This window comes from Lucilia sericata, unplaced genomic scaffold, assembly GCF_015586225.1.
Source record: "Lucilia sericata isolate MDLA Ls3-8-SP2 unplaced genomic scaffold, ASM1558622v1 Contig000017F_arrow, whole genome shotgun sequence".
In the NCBI taxonomy this organism is placed as follows: Eukaryota; Metazoa; Arthropoda; class Insecta; order Diptera; family Calliphoridae; genus Lucilia; species Lucilia sericata.
This window is the reverse complement of record NW_023994056.1, coordinates 857754-877714: the sequence shown is the minus strand read 5'-3', so window position 1 is coordinate 877714 and position 19961 is coordinate 857754.

The following is a 19961-nucleotide window of genomic DNA, read 5'->3' as shown; positions in this document are numbered from 1 at the left end:
TCAAAAAGCTTTTGAACTATGTTCAAAACTAAAATTATTTAATAAAACCGTTTTTAATATTCGATTCATAGGTTGTTTACTACTGAAAACTTTTTGTGATTTACAAATTAACAAAAGCTTTTAAACATTAGCTTTTTAATGTTAGCTTAGTTCAGATTAGCTGCTACATAAAGCTGGACATTTTTTATATGTTAACGATTTGAAAAGCTATAAATTTTAGACATATTTTTCGTCAGAACTTTTGCACTCTTAAAAGCTTAAGTTGAACTACGAATACTTTTGTCCATCACTGTAAATTTGTGCAATTAATTCCTATACTATATAACAACTATAAAATCCAAATTAATTTTAAAACATTTTTATACTTAAAAGTTTTCTATAGATTTTTTTCAAACAAAATCATTTTTCATTAAAACCCGGCATCTAATGCGCAGTCGTCAGTTGTATTATCCCTTTTTTAAGACAAAAACAAAACAAAATGCTTTAAAACTTTTGTCAACTAGCAACACTCTAATAATGCACCAAAATTAAGTTAAAAAACCAAAAAGAAATTAAGAATAAACGAATTTAATTAAGCATTTTAGAAAATTATAAAAAAATTGTGAATCAAAAAAATATAAAAAAAATATTTTAAAAACTTACTGAAATTAACCCTGCATGGGAGAAAAGAGTTATCTGAAAATAAAACAGATACGGGGTATTAAAAAAACAATTATAAAAAAATAACGAATAAAATAAATCTTAAAATTAGAAATAAATTTTAAAAATTTTGTACATATTAAAAATAAAAAGTAATTAATGTTAAAACTAAAAAAATAAATAAAATTTTTATTTATAAAACAATTAACTTAAATGTAGTCTACTTTATAATATAAATTTATTAAACAAAAAACTAAAGGTTAAATTTAATATAAAACGTCAAACGTTTCCTTTTTTTCTAAATATTACTTTTGTTTTTTTATAATTTCTAGTTTGTTTTTTTTTATCTAATTTTAATTAAATATATTTATATAAGTACCTAAAAAGTTAAGCTAATTTTATATAAACAAACAATTATAAATGTTAAATGTTAAAAAAAAAGAATAAACTCTTTATTATTTTCATAATAAAAACCACAAACTCATATAAATTAAATAACATTTTAAATTACAGGAAACTTTTCATCATTTTATATGTAAAAGTATGAAAACAACAAAAAACACACAATTATTAAATAAATATGTATTACAAAATCTTTGAAATAAATTAAATAAATACATTTTTGTTAAAAATTATTTAAAAAATAAACACAAACAAATAAAATGATATAAAAAAGAAAATAGTTTATTTAAAAATGTTTTATTTGTTTTTCTCTTCAAAATGGATGTGCTAAATATCAAATAGAAAAATTAAATTATTTGATTTTTTGTAAAACAAAAATTAAAATAAATAAACAAATTTATGAAATAAATAAAAATAAAAAACAACACATGATTAACAAATTAAAAACACAAAACTTCAAAGTCATAGTCATTAAACATATCTAAATGACCCATTTTCTAAAAGGACGGAGTAGAAATGTACCAATTAGTGTAAGGAAATCACTAGGGGGTTAAACATTAAATCTGATTCCATGTTGTCTGGTGCTATTTTTAGCTATTTCTACTTAATGTAAAATATGTTTACAATTTTACGAAAAACATTCCTTGAATTTATCTTATTGAGCACATTAGTATTAAAAAAAGCCAATTTTCTCTATAGTCTAGTCTATAGTCTAGTCTATAGTCTAGTCTATAGTCTAGTCTATAGTCTAGTCTATAGTCTAGTCTATAGTCTAGTATAGTCTAGTCTATAGTCTAGTCTATAGTCTAGTCTATAGTCTAGTCTATAGTCTAGTCTATAGTCTAGTCTATAGTCTAGTCTATAGTCTAGTCTATAGTCTAGTCTATAGTCTAGTCTATAGTCTAGTCTATAGTCTAGTCTATAGTCTAGTCTATAGTCTAGTCTATAGTCTAGTCTATAGTCTAGTCTATAGTCTAGTCTATAGTCTAGTCTATAGTCTAGTCTATAGTCTAGTCTATAGTCTAGTCTATAGTCTAGTCTATAGTCTAGTCTATAGTCTAGTCTATAGTCTAGTCTATAGTCTAGTCTATAGTCTAGTCTATAGTCTAGTCTATAGTCTAGTCTATAGTCTAGTCTATAGTCTAGTCTATAGTCTAGTCTATAGTCTAGTCTATAGTCTAGTCTATAGTCTAGTCTATAGTCTAGTCTGTCTATAGTCTAGTCTATAGTCTAGTCTATAGTCTAGTCTATAGTCTAGTCTATAGTCTAGTCTATAGTCTAGTCTATAGTCTAGTCTATAGTCTAGTCTATAGTCTAGTCTATAGTCTAGTCTATATAGTCTAGTCTAGTCTATAGTCTAGTCTATAGTCTAGTCTATAGTCTAGTCTATAGTCTAGTCTATAGTCTAGTCTATAGTCTAGTCTATAGTCTAGTCTATAGTCTAGTCTATAGTCTAGTCTATAGTCTAGTCTATAGTCTAGTCTATAGTCTAGTCTATAGTCTAGTCTATAGTCTAGTCTATAGTCTAGTCTATAGTCTAGTCTATAGTCTAGTCTATAGTCTAGTCTATAGTCTAGTCTATAGTCTAGTCTATAGTCTAGTCTATAGTCTAGTCTATAGTCTAGTCTATAGTCTAGTCTATAGTCTAGTCTATAGTCTAGTCTATAGTCTAGTCTATAGTCTAGTCTATAGTCTAGTCTATAGTCTAGTCTATAGTCTAGTCTATAGTCTAGTCTATAGTCTAGTCTATAGTAGTCTATAGTCTAGTCTATAGTCTAGTCTATAGTCTAGTCTATAGTCTAGTCTATAGTCTAGTCTATAGTCTAGTCTAGTCTATAGTCTAGTCTATAGTCTAGTCTATAGTCTAGTCTATAGTCTAGTCCAGTGATGCCAGGAGATTTTTTTCAGAAATCCCTACGCTTATGAGAAAAAATCCCTTTTTTCCCTACACCCACTTTTTATTTTCCCTACATTTTTCCCTACACTACTTTTTTCCATTTTTTTCAAAGTTTATCTTAAAAAAATACAAAAATAACATCAAAAACTAAAATATTAGCTCCGTTTTATAATATAAATATATGTATGTATTTTTTTTTAATTTTTAGGAATGAAATTTCTAGAATTTAAATTTTAAATTTTTTTTCTTTCAATTTTACATCATACAAATCTTCCAACCCTGACTCTTCAGTTAAGATTAAAAAAAAACAATTGAAAGATTTATGGCAGTATATCGAATCGTGATAAAAATTTATTTTATGTGCCTCCAACAAAAAAATTTTCATAAAATAATTATTTTAAATAAGGTTTACTTTTGCGTTTACTTTTTGCGGTTTACTTTTATAAATTTTCAGAACATTAAATTCATTTTTTCAATCCTGAGTTACTGCATTAAGCCCCCGACTACTCTATCTATAAGGAGTCAGAATATATCGCCCTACAGGATTGGCATAATCCAAAAAGTCGTTTCAAGAAAAATGGATATGAATATTTAATGACATTTAACTATTTTTTTAATAACTTTTAAACAAATCAAGGGGTTTTAAAAATCCAGATTCAGATAGTTGAGGTTAATATGTTTCTCATCTAAATTGAAATTAAATTTTTAGTTGTCTAATATTCACAAAAACGTGGGTTTTAGTTTTTACGTTTACAAAAAATCGATTTCACATCGAAAATAATAGACATATTTGAAATTTCATAAATCTATATGAAAGATTTTAGTATGTCGCATGTTTTGAAGACCTTAGTTCAAGAAAGCCGAATTTTGGATTATGCCAGTCTTGTAGCGATATGTAGGTACATATATTGTATAAATTACAAGCGGAATTTTTACTAACGATACAATTAAAACTGATTTCATTTTTAATTTAAAAGTTTAATACATGAAAGAGTATATTTTTAGTTGTTAAAAACTATGAATTTGAAAAATCCCTACAATTTGACAATAGTAAGAAATCTTTCCCTTTTTCCCTACACGTGAAATTTTTGATAAAAATCCCTACAAAAAGGGAAAAATCCCTACACTTGGCATCACTGGTCTAGTCTATAGTCTAGTCTATAGTCTAGTCTATAGTCTAGTCTATAGTCTAGTCTATAGTCTAGTCTATAGTCTAATCTATAGTCTAGTCTATAGTCTAGTCTATAGTCTAGTCTATAGTCTAGTCTATAGTCTAGTCTATAGTCTAGTCTATAGTCTAGTCTATAGTCTAGTCTATAGTCTAGAATAAAGTCTAGTCTATAGTCTAGTCTATAGTCTAGAATATAGTCTAGTCTATAGTCTAGTATATAGTCTAGTCTATAGTCTAGTCTATAGTCTAGTCTATAGTCTAGTCTATAGTCTAGTCTATAGTCTAGAATATAGTCTAGTCTATAGTCTAGTATATAGTCTAGTCTATAGTCTAGTCTATAGTCTAGTCTGTAGTCTATAGTAGTCATTAGTATAGTCTAGTCTGTAGTCTATAGTAGTCATTAGTATAGTCTAGTCTGTAATGTAGTCTATTGTTTAGTCCAGTCCATTGTCCAGTATAAAGTCTGGTCTATAGTCTAGCCTATACTCATTTTCAAGCATTTAGGCCCAACTTTCCAAAACCATATTATTAGGGTATTTAAATGTCTCATAAGCGTAGGGATTTTTTTCAGAAATCCCTACGCTTATGAGAAAAAATCCCTTTTTTCCCTACACCCACTTTTTATTTTCCCTACATTTTTCCCTACACTACTTTTTTCCATTTTTTTCAAAGTTTATCTTAAAAAAATACAAAAATAACATCAAAAACTAAAATATTAGCTCCGTTTTATAATATAAATATATGTATGTATTTTTTTTTAATTTTTAGGAATGAAATTTCTAGAATTTAAATTTTAAATTTTTTTTCTTTCAATTTTACATCATACAAATCTTCCAACCCTGACTCTTCAGTTAAGATTAAAAAAAAACAATTGAAAGATTTATGGCAGTATATCGAATCGTGATAAAAATTTATTTTATGTGCCTCCAACAAAAAAATTTTCATAAAATAATTATTTTAAATAAGGTTTACTTTTGCGTTTACTTTTTGCGGTTTACTTTTATAAATTTTCAGAACATTAAATTCATTTTTTCAATCCTGAGTTACTGCATTAAGCCCCCGACTACTCTATCTATAAGGAGTCAGAATATATCGCCCTACAGGATTGGCATAATCCAAAAAGTCGTTTCAAGAAAAATGGATATGAATATTTAATGACATTTAACTATTTTTTTAATAACTTTTAAACAAATCAAGGGGTTTTAAAAATCCAGATTCAGATAGTTGAGGTTAATATGTTTCTCATCTAAATTGAAATTAAATTTTTAGTTGTCTAATATTCACAAAAACGTGGGTTTTAGTTTTTACGTTTACAAAAAATCGATTTCACATCGAAAATAATAGACATATTTGAAATTTCATAAATCTATATGAAAGATTTTAGTATGTCGCATGTTTTGAAGACCTTAGTTCAAGAAAGCCGAATTTTGGATTATGCCAGTCTTGTAGCGATATGTAGGTACATATATTGTATAAATTACAAGCGGAATTTTTACTAACGATACAATTAAAACTGATTTCATTTTTAATTTAAAAGTTTAATACATGAAAGAGTATATTTTTAGTTGTTAAAAACTATGAATTTGAAAAATCCCTACAATTTGACAATAGTAAGAAATCTTTCCCTTTTTCCCTACACGTGAAATTTTTGATAAAAATCCCTACAAAAAGGGAAAAATCCCTACACTTGGCATCACTGGTCTAGTCTATAGTCTAGTCTATAGTCTAGTCTATAGTCTAGTCTATAGTCTAGTCTATAGTCTAGTCTATAGTCTAATCTATAGTCTAGTCTATAGTCTAGTCTATAGTCTAGTCTATAGTCTAGTCTATAGTCTAGTCTATAGTCTAGTCTATAGTCTAGTCTATAGTCTAGTCTATAGTCTAGAATAAAGTCTAGTCTATAGTCTAGTCTATAGTCTAGAATATAGTCTAGTCTATAGTCTAGTATATAGTCTAGTCTATAGTCTAGTCTATAGTCTAGTCTATAGTCTAGTCTATAGTCTAGTCTATAGTCTAGAATATAGTCTAGTCTATAGTCTAGTATATAGTCTAGTCTATAGTCTAGTCTATAGTCTAGTCTGTAGTCTATAGTAGTCATTAGTATAGTCTAGTCTGTAGTCTATAGTAGTCATTAGTATAGTCTAGTCTGTAATGTAGTCTATTGTTTAGTCCAGTCCATTGTCCAGTATAAAGTCTGGTCTATAGTCTAGCCTATACTCATTTTCAAGCATTTAGGCCCAACTTTCCAAAACCATATTATTAGGGTATTTAAATGTCGGCTATACCAATATACACTTTCTTACTTTTCAGTTGTGCATTTTATTGTAAATTCTATGATTTCACATCAATTATTGAACTGATTTTCTATACCCCTTCTCCAACCATTTCATAATCATTATCTCAAAATTTGCTCATCTGCCATTTATTTGTTTTCATTTGCATAAATATGACTATTAATTACTTACACTTTATAAATTGTTTTTGTGTATACAAAATTCAAAAAATTTTCCCTTTTTCCGCGGTAATTATGACGTTTGGTACAGCGGTCATATAAATACATTTGCCAGTACATTATAATTAAATTTTATTGCTACGTTATTTTCAAAACAAAGAAACAAACGAATGAAAATAAAATGTGTGTGTTTTTAATGTTTATAGATCTTTCAAATTGTGCGATTTTAAATAAAACACACAAAAATTCATTTTTAAACATATAATTTGTTGTAGTTTTTAAAAAATATTTTTTGTTTGATATTCTACAAATAAAATCGATTAAATAAAACAATGGTTAGTTGATATCTTCTGCTGCTGATGGTTAGAAATACATATATATTTGAAATGCTTTTTTGAATAGATTTTAAAATGGATTAAAATTATCGTTTGTACGTCATGGCAAAAATATTCATAGAAAATAAACATAAACGATATAGAATTTATGTTTATTTTGCTAAAATGTTTTTTTAAAATTAACATTTAAATTTAAAGAAAGGAATTGCAAATGACATCAGAGAAAAGTGCTGCACACTTTTGAGGGCAAATAAATGGAATTTTTTCTAAAATTAACAATTTTAATGTTATTTTTAGATATTAGCTTAAAGGTGTTAAATATCTATTAATAATATTTTTAGAATTGAAATGAAAAAGTATTAAATTATTACTTAGGATGATATAGGACTAATTATGGAAATTATTGCATACTTTTGGGGGCACTACACAAAATAAAGTATTGCATTACAGCTTTTAGCTGCAAATTTTAATAAAAACAATTTGCTACAATAACATCGGTTGTTCTAGATGTTGTTTAAAGTTTTTAGATAAATATTTAACATACCACTCTCTCAGAAAAACATACATATTTACATATGTACTTGAAAATTTAAATATAACAAAAATCTAAAATTTTTCTTTACTTTATATTTCCTATTGAGGCAAGTATTTTACAACAAAACATTTATTTAGGTAATCCAACAAAAATATACAATAAAATACCAAAAATTGTATTCAAATTCTTTGAAAATTTGGTAAAAGGATTTTATAAAATAAAATTGTGTTCAAAAGTTAAATTTCTACATGTTTAATATTTATATTATATTTTTTACTTATTATTATTCTTTAATTTGTAAAATGTACTCAAAAGCTGAGTAACGTTACTGGTTTTGTTAGAAATTCCTAGAATTAGAAGGAATATTGTTTTTTTTAAGTTTTAGAAAGAAAGAAAGGGTTTTTTGTTATAAACAGTTCTCCCCTCGAGTAATAGTTTATTTTTCTCTTTTTTATCTATTCAAAAATAATTTAGTTATTTTCTAGAAAAACACCAACACATATTTTTTTCTTAGCAAATATGTTTGTTATTTGTCTAAAATATATATTTTTTTATTTTCTTTACTCCTTTTGAAACTTAATTAAATAATTTTAGAACAAAAGTGGATTTGTTTTTATAAAATTTTTCCTTGGTTACAAAAGAGAAATGAGTGGGAGCTAGTTAATGATAACATTGGTTCTGGGAATGACCTTTAAAATTGCACCATAGAAAACAGATATTCGAATCTGTCTATTTGACACATATGGTAGGTGCCACGCCTTCGATTTCTAATCCATCTATTCTATCCCCAAAAATGTTTACATGAATCTTCATAAAGTTTGTTAAAATTTTAGGATTCTAGAACGAATAGTTTCTCAGATATAAACATTTTTGTATTCAATTCTCATTTGAGATGCCACGCCTCCCATTGCTAGTCCGTCTATATTTTGTTTTGAATATTCTTATTGATACTAAAATGGCTCTAAAAATATTTAAGGATTCTAGTTATATTTTTCCAGATATACCAATTTGTGTTTTGGGAGTGCCACGCCCACTATACCTAGACTGCCCATTTTCCCCAAGTGTTCAAAATTGGTGGACTCTAGTTGTTGCACTTTCTGAGATATGCCACTTTAATGCTTATAAAAGAACTAATTAAAAATGTATTTTAGTTTAAAAAGAACGAAATTTAAATCTAAAAAACCAAAAAGTACTTTTAGTTAAAAAAGTACCAACAACAAAAAGTACCTTCATTCAAAAAAGTGCAAAATTCCAGAAAAATTACCTTATTTCTGTATTATATGAGAAAACAAAAAGTACTTTTTTATTTTTACACTTCAAAATCATTTGAAATACGAGACTACAGCTAAACTTTTTGCCTACACCGTCACCCACGGAATTCATTGCAGCATTACGTAATATTTACGTAAATTGTTTTTATCAAAGAATTTACACACTCTGTAATTAACTTTTGATAAACTTATCTTACTCAGTAATTTAATATTCAATTGTGCCCCGTTATTTTACACATTTTTGAAAGAGTACACGTGTTAAGAGCTAAATGGAAAATTGTTGAGAAATTCAAATTAAAAAATGTTTTGGCACGTTTACGCGCTCTTTAAAACGCTGATACCAAGGTAATAGTTAAAGAAATTAATATTCTAAGTGAAAGTATTTTCTTTAGCCATTTGATATTAAACAAATAATAAAATTATTTATAGCAAGGTAGTTGTGACCGCTGCTATACTACTCCCACAGGGAATTAATCAATCAATTTTATTAAAATCAAAGAAATTGTTCAAGTAAAACATATTTACACAAAGTATTAAGTAAATATCAAGGTTTTTGCTTTAAAAATGAAAATTGTTTTCACGCAAATTATAATGTTAACTGCAAGGTATACATTACTTTTAACAACACACCTTATGGTGATTGTTGGACAGAATTTAAAGCATATTATTAGGCTATATTAATGTTTAAGGGGACCAGTTTTATTTAGAACCAAAATTTAAAAAGAAAGCTTTGTTACAATAAACCAAAAAAACCATTAGTCATTATTGACATTTTTCTCTATTGTAGGAGGGAGGCCTTTGTATATAAAACAGCAGGCAGAAGTAATGTAAAGGGGCTGAGCGTACGGGGAGTTGTAGGCAAGTGTTGTCTCATCATAGGCCCGCCAGTTATTTTAAAAGTAAATATTGTCAAGTAATGTTAACTCTAGTAAAAAGTTCTTTTTTTTCAGCCTGTTTTTTGCTTTTCCTACAACTGTTGTCTTGCTCTGTTAATATTTGCATTACAACATGACTTTTAATCTAAACATTTATCTTGTTAAATGTTTTTCTACTTTTTCTTCCGTTCTACCCCTATATATTGCCAACATCAGTGTTTTTATTTCAGTGAATTCTAAATATGTAGCTATTGTTTGCCACTGTATTTCATTTTTTCTTTTTGTTTCCACAATTCGCTGTTTTTTTCCCTCATGGTTTTATTTCTATGCCATTCATTATTTTGCCACATCTCTAATTTAAGGTTTGGGGTTTTTTCTTTAGCCATTTATATACACTCGAGTGGTCATTTTGTCTTGTAACAATTTTTTCTCGATATTATTTTATATGCTGCTTTCCATTAAATCTATGTTTGTGTGTTAAAAATCCTTTAATTTTTCTCTTTTGGCATGTCCTATTATACACATCTGTATGTGTAAATCTAACTTTAGTCAGCCAACATGACAAATTTTCCAGCATATGTTGGTAATTTGTTACTTATTGTCTCTGTTTATATGTCCATCTTAACCAACCCAGGCCCTCTACCAAGTTCAAGAAATAAAAAATCTGGTTCTGTTTCTTGTCAAAGCAGAAACCTTCTTGATGGGATTCTGTTCCTATGTATTGTTGTTTTTATTTTATCAATTGATCAAGAGTTGTTTGGTTTCTTTCTTTCCATATCGTTCGTTTCTTTTGTTTACAAATAATAACAATAAATTACCGAAAAGTGTAAATAAAAATCAGCATTTTTATGGGAAATTTTTTTGTTAACAAAAAGGGCAGTAAGTACTAAATTAAAATATTTCTAAGTATTTGTAAGTTAATGGAATTTTTCTTGGCAGTCATATGGATGGCATGAAATAAATTATGAAATTCCTAAATGGCCAGTAATTTGAAAAAATAAACATAGATAAATGAGATTTTTATTATACTACCTAATTTTTTATATATTTATTTTATATTGAAAAGGGATAAAAGATTTATGGTGACAAACGATATTGTTTTAACAACAAACATTAAATAAAAACTTTACGAAATTTATACACAAAGAAAAAATGAAAAAGAATTCATATAAAAATATACAACAAAATTTATTTTTTAATTAATTACTACAGAATTAACACTGAACTAGAACTGAACTAGAACTGAACTAGAACTGAACTAGAACTGAACCAGAACTGAACTAGAACTGAACTAGAACTGAACTAGAACTGAACTAGAACTGAACTAGAAGTGAAGTAGAAGTGAAGTAGAAGTGAACTAGAACTAAACTAGAAGTGAACTAGAAGTGAACTAGAACTGAACTATACCTGAACTAGAAATGAACTAGAACTGAACTAGAACTGAACTAGAACTGAACTAGAACTGAACTAGAACTGAACTAGAACTGAACTTGAACTGAACTAGAACTGAACTATGAACTAGAACTGAACTAGAACTGAACTAGAACTGAACTAGAACTGAACTAGAACTGAACTAGAACTGAACTAGAACTGAACTAGAACTGAACTAGAACTGAAGAACTGAACTAGAACTGAACTAGAACTGAACTAGAACTGAACTAGAACTGAACTAGAACTGAACTAGAACTGAACTAGAACTGAACTAGAACTGAACTAGAACTGAACTAGAACTGAACTAGAACTGAACTAGAACTGAACTAGAACTGAACTAGAACTGAACTAGAACTGAACTAGAACTGAACTAGAACTGAACTAGAACTGAACTAGAACTGAACTAGAACTGAACTAGAACTGAACTAGAACGGAACTAGAACTGAACTAGAACTGAACTAGAACTGAACTAGAACTGAACTAGAACTGAACTAGAGAACTGAACTAGAACTGAACTAGAACTGAACTAGAACTGAACTAGAACTGAACTAGAAAAAACTGAACTAGAACTGAACTAGAACTGAACTAGAACTGAACTAGACTGAACTAGAACTGAACTAGAACTGAACTAGAACTGAACTAGAACTGAACTAGAACTGAACTAGAACTGAACTAGAACTGAACTAGAACTGAACTAGAACTGAACTAGAACTGAACTAGAACTGAACTAGAACTGAACTAGAACTGAACTAGAACTGAACTAGAACTGAACTAGAACTGAACTAGAACTGAACTAGAACTGAACTAGAACTGAACTAGAACTGAACTAGAACTGAACTAGAACTGAACTAGAACTGAACTAGAACTGAACTAGAACTGAACTAGAACTGAACTAGAACTGAACTAGAACTGAACTAGAACTGAACTAGAACTGAACTAGAACGACTAGAACTGAACTAGAACTGAACTAGAACTGAACTAGAACTGAACTAGAACTGAACTGAACTAGAACTGAACTAGAACTGAACTAGAACTGAACTAGAACTGAACTAGAACTGAACTAGAACTGAACTAGAACTGAACTAGAACTGAACTAGAACTGAACTAGAACTGAACTAGAACTGAACTAGAACTGAACTAGAACTGAACTAGAACTGAACTAGAACTGAACTAGAACTGAACTAGAACTGAACTAGATCTGAACTAGAACTGAACTAGAACTGAACTAGAACTGAACTAGAACTGAAACTAGAACTGAACTAGAACTGAACTAGAACTGAACTAGAACTGAACTAGAACTGAACTAGATCTGAACTAGAACTGAACTAGAACTGAACTAGAACTGAACTAGAACTGAACTAGAACTGAACTAGAACTGAACTAGAACTAAACTAGAACTAAACTAGAACTGAACTAGAACTGAACTAGAACTGAACTAGAACTGAACTAGAACTGAACTAGAACTGAACTAGAACTAGAACTGAATTAGAACTGCACTAGAACGGAACTAGAACGGAACTAAGACCTAGTTCAGTTTTAGTAGTAACTTAGTTGATTGTTGATGAAAAATCATTTTTAAAGTTCTTCTTTTCATTCTTGCTGTTTCGAATGAGTCTAATGTTATTATTATTTAGTATTTTACTTATGACCTAAAACGATAATTATAGTTATTTGATGTTAGTATATTAATTTAGTAAAATTTTGGGTTTTCCCTCCCCAAAAACTCAAGTTAGTATGTATTTTAAGCTTTTAAATTAAGGACCCCTAAGGATTTTTATGACTGTTACGATTAATATTTGTGCAAACACGAAATAAGTAACTTAACTGAAAATATGGAATATGTTTATAAATAATTGAAATGCAAACAACAATCAGTAGTTAAAGACTTTAATTTATTTAAAAAAAATCATAAATTTTTATTATAACAACCAAAACAGGCAAGTTTTTTGATTTCAATTTTGCGTGACTTAAGCAACATAAACTGCAACAGCAAACGTTTAAAATTTATAAACCATTTCACAAAACAAATTGATTTACCGCCAAAAGTAGTTAAGCATATTAAACGGAAACGTTTTTCGTTTTCAATGTGAAACTGTTTGTTAGATTTTTATATTTAATTCATGTCAACTGATTGAAATAAAAATATTTGGTAACAAAAAATTCTTTATGAAAAATACCACATCAAAAACATCAAATGGAAATTGTAGTTATATTTTCAGTTACAGGCATTTTATTTAATTAAAATGGCATAAATGTTATTATTGGAACTTGTACTGACATACAGTCATTGAATTATTGAATATGGAGGGGGAAAGTGCAAAAGCCAGCTTTGAAATTAGTTCTATAACCATAATCTAAGTACTTGTGTTAAGCTCTTAATTAAAAAAAATGCCAAACATTAGTTACTTTTAACCAATCAACACTTCAAATTTGTTTGGCTGCTCTTAATGTGTTCGATTCGTCTATCAATACATCACTCCAAATGTTGAACTCATACAATTCAATTTTGAAAATATAAAAACCACATATTCCAACTCGCATGTTGTAGCACTCAAAATCAGCAAAAATGTTTGATTGGTGGACTTAACAAATATCATGAAAAACACAAAAACACTGAAACAAAAATTGTAGGTAATATGTAAGCATCCCATTTGTTTGTAAGCAGCAAAACTCAAAAACTCTTAGATAGAATATTTTCCATAAATATTTTTTCAGTGTACTCCCATACTAATATTTCGAAAACCATTTCTTTTATATTTTGAACAATTATAACGGTAGAATGAATTAAACGGAAACACCTGAATTAAATGGTGTTTGTGTTGCAAATGTACATGAATGACAAAATCGACAAAATATAAAATGTTTTAAATGTTACTGTGACACAAATGTTAAGCTTGCGGTGTGAACACAAAATTCAATGTCCTGCATTGATAAATAAATCCTAAGCAACAACAAAAAAGGAAAACACCAATAACGACAACATCGGAGTACAACAGATACATGAAGTGAAATGTATATAAATACGAAAATGGTTTGATGTCAAACATAAAGTGATAAATGATATAAAAACTGGTATCTGTAGGTAGCTATTTACGTAAGTATGTCGAAATTTTATTTTACTCAATACAAATAACGATTTAAGGAAAATTGTAGAAGATAAAGAGAAAATAAATAAAGTTGGATTAAAATTTAAGTTTATTTGAATGGAGTTAAAAGGTACTTTAGGTTGACAATTTAGATTGTTCTGTTCTAGTTCCGTTTTGGTTTAGTTCTAGCTCAGTTCTAGTTCAGTTCTAGTTCAGTTCTAGTTCTAGTTCAGTTCTAGTTCAGTTCTAGTTCAGTTCTAGTTCAGTTCTAGTTCAGTTCTAGTTCAGTTCTAGTTCAGTTCTAGTTCAGTTCTAGTTCAGTTCTAGTTCAGTTCTAGTTAAGTTCTAGTTCAGTTCTAGTTCAGTTCTAGTTCAGTTCTAGTTCAGTTCTAGTTCAGTTCTAGTTCAGTTCTAGTTCAGTTCTATTTCAGTTCTAGTTCAGTTCTAGTTCAGTTCTAGTTCAGTTCTAGTTCAGTTCTAGTTCAGTTCTAGTTCAGTTCTAGTTCAGTTCTAGTTCAGTTCTAGTTCAGTTCTAGTTCAGTTCTAGTTCAGTTCTAGTTCAGTTCTAGTTCAGTTCTAGTTCAGTTCTAGTTCAGTTCTAGTTCAGTTCTAGTTCAGTTCTAGTTCAGTTCTAGTTCAGTTCTAGTTCAGTTCTAGTTCAGTTCTAGTTCAGTTCTAGTTCAGTTCTAGTTCAGTTCTAGTTCAGTTCTAGTTCAGTTCTAGTTCAGTTCTAGTACAGTTCTAGTTCAGTTCTAGTTCTAGTTCAGTTCTAGTTCAGTTCTAGTTCAGTTCTAGTTCAGTTCTAGTTCAGTTCTAGTTCAGTTCTAGTTCAGTTCTAGTTCAGTTCTAGTTCAGTTCTAGTTCAGTTCTAGTTCAGTTCTAGTTCAGTTCTAGTTCAGTTCTAGTTCTGTTCTAGTTCTGTTCTAGGTCTGTTCTAGTTCTGTTCTAGTTCTGTTCTAGTTCTGTTCTAGTTCTGTTCTAGTTCTGTTCTAGTTCTATTCTAGTTCAGTTCTAGTTCTGTTCTAGTTCAGTACTAGTTCAGTTCTATTTCTTTTCTAGTTTTGTTTTAGTTCTGTTTTAGTTTTGTTCTTGTTCTGTTCTAGTTCTGTTTTAGTTCTGTTGTAGCTCTGTTATAGTTCTGCTCTTTTTGGAAATTGAAAAGCACTTCATTTAAAAGTATTCGCAGATAAATTTGCTGGCCTTAAATTATTTTCATTCATAATTTTTGTATTTAAATGAAAAATATTTCATTTAGCACATATTTTATTAAAGCGTCCTGTGGAAAACATTTTTAACAAATAAAGGTGTGTTGAAGTGATATAGTACTTTTTTTTATATACCACAGAGATATGTATGTACATTAGAGTGCTCCAAGCTTGTATGAAGGAAAAAAAATTTTATCCGACAGGCCGTCCCCCCCCTCTGGAATTGTTCTATGGGTTGTAAAACTATGTCATGCAAAAAATTAGGCTGATAGGATAACGTTAACAGGTGCCGCAACGGCTCAGAAGTTTCCAAGTGCATTTACAAGGGGAAAAAATCGATTTTTTTCAGTTTTTGCTCAAATTTTGCAACTTAATAATAAACTTTGCACTTTATTGTAAAGGAATCGTAATGTGCACAGAATAAGCATTTCAGAAAGATATAAAACACAAAAATTGGTTGAAAATTTTTAAAGTTATTGCAAATTCCCCAGGCCATTAACGTGTCTCACAGCACATGAATTCGAAATGTGACAAAAAAATTAAAATTTTTTAGGACATATTGTACAAAAAACCATTTTGTTACTTAAAATATACTAAAAATTACTTGAATACTAGCTTTTGTCCTTATACGATAACGCAAACTTGTTCTCAGCTATGGTCAAAAAAGTTTGATTTTTTCAACGGCCGTTTCAAATCTCCAATTTCAGTTTTTTTGAAACTTTGTTAAACAAATTTTAAAATTTTTAGAAGATCTCATGGGAATTTATGGACAATAGATAAGGGAATAAAACGGTAAAAAATTAGATCAATAATTCTTACAGTTTAGCTGTACCTGCGATTTGAACTCGGCGGATTTCGGGAAAATCGCATTTTTTTGTAATATATTAGAGAATACGTATTAATTTTTTACTGTTGTACATTTTAAACAAAGTATTTTCAGAGTATTATAGACCAGATAATATAAAATATATATTCCAAGTTTTATTCAAATCGGACATTCTTAACCCATAAAATGTGGAGTTCAAAGGTTAAATTTTGCTATATTTGGGAATTCTCAGTGCACCATATTAAAATATTATTTATTTGTTGGCCATATTTACCAAAAATTACTGGAATTTATCGTATAAAGTCCGATATTTAAAATAGAGTGAAAAAAAGGTAAATTAACACTTTAAGGCACTTGGGAACAATTTAACACAAAAGTTCAAAAATTTGAAAAAGCACTATCCATTTGAATAAAGCTCTATATAATTAGAGAAATAGCAGAAATATAACAAAAACGTATATATTAAGTATAAAAAATTATACTTTAACCCTTTTCGACTATGGAGTAAACTATAGGTGTACATTTTTAAAAGAAAAATTTTGTTTTTAAAACTGATAATTTATGTAGTCCATTTTTTCGGACCATTTTCGACATAATATGTCTAAAAATACAAACTTTATAGGTTCAAAAAGGGTTAATTCATAAGTTTTTATACCTAATATATATTTTTTTGTTTTATTTATGTTATTCCTCTAATTATATAGAGCATTATTCAAATGGATAGTGTTTTTACGATTTTTTGATCTTCGGGGTTAAATTTTTCCCATGTGTTTTAAAGGGTTAATTTTACTTTTTTTCGCTGCTATTTTAAACATAAGACTTTATACTAAAAATTCAAGTCATCTTTATTAAATATGACCGACAAATACATAATATTTCGATATGGTACACTGAAATATAGCAAAATTTGACCTTTGAACTCCACATTTTATGGGTTAAGAATGTCCGAATTGAATAAAACTTGGAATATATATTTTATATTATCTGGTCTATAATACTCTGAAAATACTTTGTTTAAAATGTACAACAGTAAAAAATTAATACGTATTCTCTAATATATTACAAAAAAATGCGATTTTCCCGAAATCCGCCGAGTTCAAATCGCATGTACAGCTAAACTGTAAGAATTATTGATCTAATTTTTTTACCGTTTTATTCCCTTATCTATTGTCCATAAATCCCCATGAGATCTTCTAAAAATTTTAAAATTTGTTTAACAAAGTTTCAAAAAAACTGAAATTGGAGATTTGAAACGGCCGTTGAAAAATTCAAACTTTTTTAACCATAGCTGAGAACAAGTTTGCGTTATCGTATAAAGACAAAAGCTAACATTCTAGTTATTATAGATATATTTTAAGTAACAAAATGTTTTTTTACAATATTTCCTAAAAAATGTTAATTTTTTTGTCACATTTCGAATTCATGTGCTGTGAGACACGTTAATGGTCTGGGGAATTTGCAATAACTCTGAAAGTTTTCAACCAATATTTATGTTTTATATCTTTCCGAAAAGCTTATTATGTGTACATTGCGATTCCATCACAATACATTGTAAAGTTTATTATTAAGTGGCAAAATTTTAGCAAAAACTGAAAAAAATCGATTTTTTCCCCTTGTAAATGCACTTGGAAACTTTAGTGCCGTTGCGGCACCTGTTAACGTTATCCTATCAGCCTAATTTTTTGTATGACATAGTTTTACAACCCATAGAACAATTCTAGAGGGGGGACGGGCAAAATTCGCAACTTCGTTTTTTTGGAGCACTCTAATGTACATATATGAATATGTGTATGTGAATTGTTACATGCAAATATTTATCTATGTAAATATGAATCATATTTGTTAAAGATTAAAACAAACAGATTTCATATCTGTATTAAATTACCATGAAAAAGTTTTTATTAATTTTTTTATACAACAAACATTGATACAATTTTTAAAACAGAATAATGGTTATGAAAAAAAGGATTAACAAGCTTAAAAATCCATTTAACTTGTTGAAAAATTCTGAAACCTTTAATTGTTTGCAATAAAAGAGTTATGTGTGGGAGATTAAAGGATAATATTTTAAGAAAAATAACGAATATTGAAATACCAGTATAATTTTTTCTCAATAAAAAGTTTTTTAATTCTATTATCTTTGCCAACAGAATTTGTAATTCAGGAAATAATAAGAAGAAATAAACCGCTGAAATTAAATTGTAAAAAATGTAACTAACTAACACTGATAAACCTGCAAAAACTCACCACATCCAAATGGTTTTCTAATAACCACTATAATTTTGTTCTTAGTAAATTTATTTACAACATTTCTTTAAACAAACAAATAGTACCAGCATGTACTTTTTTTCGTTATTTGATTTTACGCTTTAAAGCGTACAAAAAAGGAATTCAACAAACAAATAAACAAATTGTGTATCATTTTAAGCAAAAGTGCTCATCTCATCATTTCAGAACAGCACCCCAAAAAACATTTGCGGTCATTAACATGAAAATGTTTGTAATTAAGATTTTATCTTTGGAAAAAACAGCATATTTTTGGCTTTTAACCAACTGAATTGCATGCCAATGTAGTCAGTCGTAGCTTTTACATTCAAACACCATACAAACTACGTTCAACGTACCTCCCATTCTAATAGTACTCGAGAAATACTATACGTTTGAAGCTGCAATTTACATTTCCAGTTGACTTGGATTTTGGTTTCTTGTATTAGTTTTCAAACTATTTGCTGTTTTATGATGATACCTTCATTTACTTTCTTTGGGGAAGTTTAATAAAACTATTTTACAAAAAGTATATTTTTTTGAAAAGTTGTATATACTTCTATTAAAGTAATATCGGCACTACAAAGTTATTTGTATAAAGATTTTTCTGGCGGAAATTCATTAAATTCTTCCTTTTGCGCTTAATTAGGCATAAAATTAATGAACTGAATTTTTAACTCTAAATATTATTTCCTGATTTTTTTTAAGAAATATTTTTGTTAAAAGGAACATTTTAAGTTCTAGGTCTGTTCTAGTGTGTTCTAGTTCTGTTCTAGTTCTGTTCTAGTTCTGTTCTAGTTCTGTTCTAGTTCTGTTCTAGTTCTGTTCTAGTTCTGTTCTAGTTCTGTTCTAGTTCTGTTCTAGTTCTGTTCTAGTTCTGTTCTAGTTCTGTTCTAGTTCTGTTCTAGTTCTGTTCTAGTTCTGTTCTAGTTCTGTTCTAGTTCTGTTCTAGTTCTGTTCTAGTTCTGTTCTAGTTCTGTTCTAGTTCTGTTCTAGTTCTGTTCTAGTTCTGTTCTAGTTCTGTTCTAGTTCTGTTCTAGTTCTGTTCTAGTTCTGTTCTAGTTCTGTTCTAGTTCTGTTCTAGTTCTGTTCTAGTTCTGTTCTAGTTCTGTTCTAGTTCTGTTCTAGTTCTGTTCTAGTTCTGTTCTAGTTCTGTTCTAGTTCTGTTCTAGTTCTGTTCTAGTTCTGTTCTAGTTCTGTTCTAGTTCTGTTCTAGTTCTGTTCTAGTTCTGTTCTAGTTCTGTTCTAGTTCTGTTCTAGTTCTGTTCTAGTTCTGTTCTAGTTCTGTTCTAGTTCTGTTCTAGTTCTGTTCTAGTTCTGTTCTAGTTCTGTTCTAGTTCTGTTCTAGTTCTGTTTTTAGTTCTGTTCTAGTTCTATTCTGGTTAAGTTCTACTTCTGTTCCCTTTAAATTATTTTTTGTTCCGTCTATAATTTCTATTCTATTTTAAGTATCTTTCAACGTTTTGTAATACTTTAAATATCAGCTTTATACTGCAATGTGTTTCCATTTTAATGACAGTACTTCGTATACATAAACGTTCCAAGTATTTCGCATTTAAAGCTTTTAATAA